Genomic DNA, 5101 nt, shown 5'->3' with positions numbered 1-5101 from the left:
CCTTTCCCTTGCCTTTCCCTTGCCTTGCCTTGCCTTGCCTTGCCTTGTCTTGCCTCGCCTTGCCTCACCCCGCCTTTCACCTTGCCTCCCCTCGCATTGCCTCACCTTGCATTTCCCTCGCCTTGCCTTCACTTGACTTGCCTTGCCTTGCCCTGCCTTGCCCTTTTCCTTTCCTTGCCTTGCCCTTGGCTGCCTTGCCTTTGCCATGCCTTGCCCTGCCTTGCCTTTCCTTGCCTTGCCTTCCCTTCCCTACACTTTCCCTTTCCTACACCTTCCCCTTCGTCTTCCCCTCCTCCTTCCCCTCCACCTTCCCATTTTTTTTTCTTTTCATTTCATGACAATGATCTGATTGTATCATGTGCATTCTTTTTGAACTTTGAGCACATAAATTAAATGTGAAAACACCTGAAACAGTATAGCCAATGCATGTTAATCTTATGGCAGATGAAGAAGAAAAGAAAAAAAAAAAAAAAAAAAAAGGATTCAATTAATCATTTATAAGTATTTCAATAAAATTTTCACTTGGCCTTGAAACACAGTTCAGCACATTAAAAGGAGTTTGATATGCCAGGGGAATATAATCTGATTATTTTTCAAAACTAAGAACATTCTGGAAAATTTTGACTGAGGTAGTAGTATTTTCATTTGAAAGCATGCCAGAGAAATCAACTAAATCTCATTTTCTTCATTAAAAAGACAATCCAGAAAGAGAATTTCCAAGACATTAAATCCTCATATAAATAGACACAGGAGCATGTATATGTATACACACATAAACAGACATCTAAAAAAATATATATCTAGAAAGGAACTGAATGACTTCTCAATGTCAGTAAATTCTCATTACTTTTAGCTCAAATCTTACCAAATAGTCAGTAACCATTGTTCTCAAGCGAAATCTTTGCAATTTAACACTTCTCCAAGTGCAGTCACTACTTTAAACAAGTTTATTTATTTATTTATTTATTTTCTGAAAAACTAGCCTATTATTTAAATCCTGCAGTGGAGGTGAGAGCTTCTGAGAATCTGACATTATTATTCAGAATCATAATTTAATTTTATTTAATGTCAGGATCTTCAAAAGTATTTTAGGGCTCTGCTCTTATTTCAAGGTCAGATACTTTGTATGGGATTTAATTAAAGGGCATAGGCACCTTTAAATACTACATATAGTTAGGTGTCTGAGCTGCATAATGATCAATAAATGCCTCACAAATAAGGCTTGAATTAGTTGCTACACAAAAATGTCTAATGCTGTTTGAAATACCTTGGGGTTTATCAATCCTGTCTACCCCTCTTGAAGAGTGATATACATGGATATCTCAGTCACATGTAGAAATTAGATTTTGATACCTAACGTTGGGTATCTACAGTCTGGAATAGAATATCATCCTTTACAGGTTGGTTGAATTCACTACGCATATTAGGTTTCAGCATTACATCCTCAAAGAATTCGTATTAATCTCTATCACCTACATCAGCTTTGCCAAGAGCTAGCACCATATGAATAGATATTTACCTCAAACTATTTCACAGATATGCTGGGATTCATTTCCCTGTTTCAGATATTAGAGACATCTGCATGTGAGCTAGTCATAATAATGGCAGCAAGTATTTTAAAGGTGCAATTTGTCTTTGGAACAGAACTGTCAGTACTAAGGTGAGATGAACTGTGCCCTAAAAATTAGTGTTTTTATCAATGGACTTTATGTAAGGTGGCCAATTAATCTGTAGACATCTAACAGATATCTGAGGGATCCTAGATAGGGCAATTTGTTACTCTTCAGTTACTTCCTTGTGTCGCTGTCCTAATCATTTAAGTCAACTGTGGGTCTGAATGTTCAGATAATCAAAATTATGTATTTTAACAGGAATTAAGGCCCTAGTTTGAAATTAATGGGAGCTAGCTGACTGTGAATAGTCATAGAGTCACAGAATTGTTGAGGTTGGAAGGGACCTCTGGAAGTCACGTGGTCCAACCTCCTTGCCCAAGAAGGGACACCTAGATCCACTTGTCCAGGACCATGTCCAGACAGCTTTGTTGTTCTGTCCCATGGTGGGAGATTCTGCAGCCTCTCTGGGCAATCTAGTCTAGTGCTTAGTCACACAGGAAAGCGTTCCCTGAGGTTTTGGCAGAACTTCCTGTTTTGGTTTGTGCCCATTGGCTCATGCAAGGTGTCACAAAATGACTTAAAAAGTTATATTGCTTAGGGACAGGCCTTTTCAGAACTGGCAACACAGAGCTGGGGAGGAAACGCAAGCCACTGGCACCTCACCACGTACACAGCATTTTGTTATCTAATTTCATGGTAAAGCTGTGGATTTCTGCAGCAGTCTCTTTCTCTCTCAGAAGGTCTAGATATTAGCTAGACAAGTGTGAATATGAACTAGATGATAACTACTTGGCCTCAAGGAGAGAGACTGGTCTTTTACTCTCTTTTATTAAGCAGTGTAGGCAAAGAGTCATTTGTGTCTTTAATCAATTGCTTTTTAATATAGGCTAAGACATTTGTAAGACAGCAGCTTCTACCCATCTTTATGAGTTAAATGTCTTCAGGGAAAAAGACTGAAAACAATCTTGCAATTCTTAACAGTTACAGAAGGTTATACTTACAAAATGTTCATATAATAGTGCAAAACATAAGATTCTAATTCTTCTTTCTCTTTCACTGATGACTTTACTGGACAACCTTGCTAGCTTCTGGGGATTTTTTTTCAGCAAATTTCACAAGATTATTTGTGAGGGCAATCAAAAAGACCAAATAATATATAAATTTAAAACAAATTAGAAGAAGAAACATCTATTTCTTTTCAGACCTGCTTAGGATTTGAAATTCAGTACGTAGAGCCTAATTCTGCAGATATATTTCAAAACTGCTTTCTTATCACTGTAAGTTGTTAAATTACTACAGTTCTAAGCCACTACTTTAGCTTTAACTAAATCTTCCAGATTCTGATTATCTTTCATTTTCTGATACTACAGTTATGATCACATTTGTAATCCATACTCCTTGAATCAATGACCTCATGGAAGTTTATTTAAAAAAAAAAAAAAAAAAGTACAAAAAAGTACTGAGTAGTTAAGTAGTAGTATTTATTACTGTATTAAGTACTGAAAAGTTTCAGTAGCCAATAAGCCAATAAAAATAAGAGCACATTCTTTCCTGTCTCAGGTTTTGAAGAGCTTCACGTCTAAGTACACAGAGAAAGAAAATAGAATATATCTCAAGAAAAAAATGTGAAAATGGAAAAAAAAAGGGTAAAAAAATAAAAAATAAAAATGTTGATTTGTTTGCTTTTTTTATTTGTTCTGTTTTCACAGAACCACAGAATCACTAAATCGTTGACCTCTGAAGGTCATCTGGTCCATGTACACACACACTCAAGCAGGGATGCCTAAAGCAAGCCACCCAAAAACTTGTTCAGGCAGCTTTTGATCATCTCCAAGGAAGGAAAAGACTCCGTAGCCTCTCTGAGCAACCTGTTCCAGTGCTCTGGCAGAATCAGTAAAGAAGTGCTTCCTGATGGTTATGTGGAACTTCTTGTGATCCAGTTTGTGCCCATGGCCTCTTGTTCTGGCACTGGGCATCACTGTAAAGAGTCTGGTTCTGTCCTCTTAGCACTCTCCCTTCAGGACATTGATAAGATTCCCTCTGAGCCTCTTCTTCTCTGGACTGAACAGTCTTAACAGACTCTTAAGAGCCTCTTAACAGAGGCTCTCTCAGCCTCTCCTCACAGGAGATCTGCTCCAGTCCCTTAACTATCTTGGTAGCCCTCCATTGGACTCTTTCCAGTATGCCCAGTCCTCTCTTCTACTTGCAGGCCCAGAACTGGACACAGTACTCCAGGAGTGGCCTTACTAATGCTGAGTAGAGGGGAAGGATCACCTCTCTTGACCTGCTGGCAATACTTTGCCTAACACAGCTAAGAACACCATTAGCCTTCTTAGTGGCAAGGTCACATATTGCTGACTCATGTTCAACTTGGTGTCTACCAGGACTCCTAGGTCCTTTCCTGAAGAGCTGCTTTCCAGCTGGTTGTCCCCCAGCATGCCTTGGTGCCTGGAGTTGCTCCTCCCCAGGTGCAGGACTCTCCTGTTCTCCAAGCACTTCTCTTTGATGAATTTCATGAGATATTTGTCACTCCATCTCTCCAGCCTATCAAGGGCTTGTTGAACAGCTTCATGGCCCTCTAGTAAATCAGCCACTCCCCCCAGTTCTGTGAATTTATCAAGGGTGCACGCTATCCATGATCCAGATAGTTAATGAAGATGTTAAGGAGGGTTGGACCTATTATTGACCCCTGGTGTACTCTGCTCACTACTGGCCTCCAACTAGACTTTGCGCCACTCTCCACTATTCTTGTAGCCTCTCTGTTCAGCCAGTTTTCAATCCTCCTTACTGTGTGCCCAACCATCCCCTACTTCAATATCTTCTCTAAGAGGATATTATGGGGGACAGGGTTAAAGGCCTTACTGAAGTCCAGGAGGACAATATCCCCACTCCCCACTCATTCATAAGGCTGGTGATTCATTATAGACGCTTATCAGGTTGGTGATACATGACCTCCCCTTAGAGCATCCATATTGACTACTTCAAATGATTTTCTTCCCCACATGCCTTGAAATGTTTTCTGGGATTAGCTGTTCAATCACCTTCCCAGGGATCAAGGTGAGTCTGAGCAGCCTGTAGTACCTGGGTCCTCAATCTTGCCCTTTTTGGAGATAGGAGTGACATATACTTTTCTCCAGTTTCCTCCCAGTTGCCACAGTCGAGAAAGTGGCCTCTGAAAGCTTCCTCCACACTTCTGAGTGCATCCCATCAGGGCCAATGGACGTACAAATGTCCAGTTTGGTCATGTATTCACTGACCTGAGGGAATTTTCATATGAGGTAAAAATGTAATAAAAATTCCAAGAGAACACTGGAGGGGAATGGAAAATGAGATCTTGTTAGAAGAGAGAAAATACCATGTAATGAAGTTTATGTGGAGACTGAAAGAAAGGTGATGAAAGGGAAGAGGGAAGGGAAGAGGGAAGGGAAGAGGGAAGGGAAGAGGGAAGGGAAGGGAAGGGAAGGGAAGGGAAGGGAAGGGAAGGGAAG

At 40.2% G+C, this 5101-nt stretch overlaps 1 long non-coding RNA gene across 1 annotated transcript in view; it reads right to left on the bottom strand.

The window, feature by feature from the left end:
- Positions 1-1870: 1870 nt before the first annotated feature.
- The window catches only part of LOC118160530, a 20555-nt gene continuing 17324 nt past the window's right edge, over positions 1871-5101 (bottom strand). Inside the window, exon 3 of the long non-coding RNA XR_004747550.1 lies at positions 1871-1882. This is a non-coding gene — a long non-coding RNA (uncharacterized LOC118160530). The remainder of the gene's footprint in view (positions 1883-5101) is intronic.

Source organism: Oxyura jamaicensis, chromosome 1 (genome assembly GCF_011077185.1).
Source record: "Oxyura jamaicensis isolate SHBP4307 breed ruddy duck chromosome 1, BPBGC_Ojam_1.0, whole genome shotgun sequence".
Lineage (NCBI taxonomy): Eukaryota > Metazoa > Chordata > Aves > Anseriformes > Anatidae > Oxyura > Oxyura jamaicensis.
Note: the sequence above shows the minus strand (reverse complement) of the source record. Positions and strands in the feature narration are given on the sequence as shown.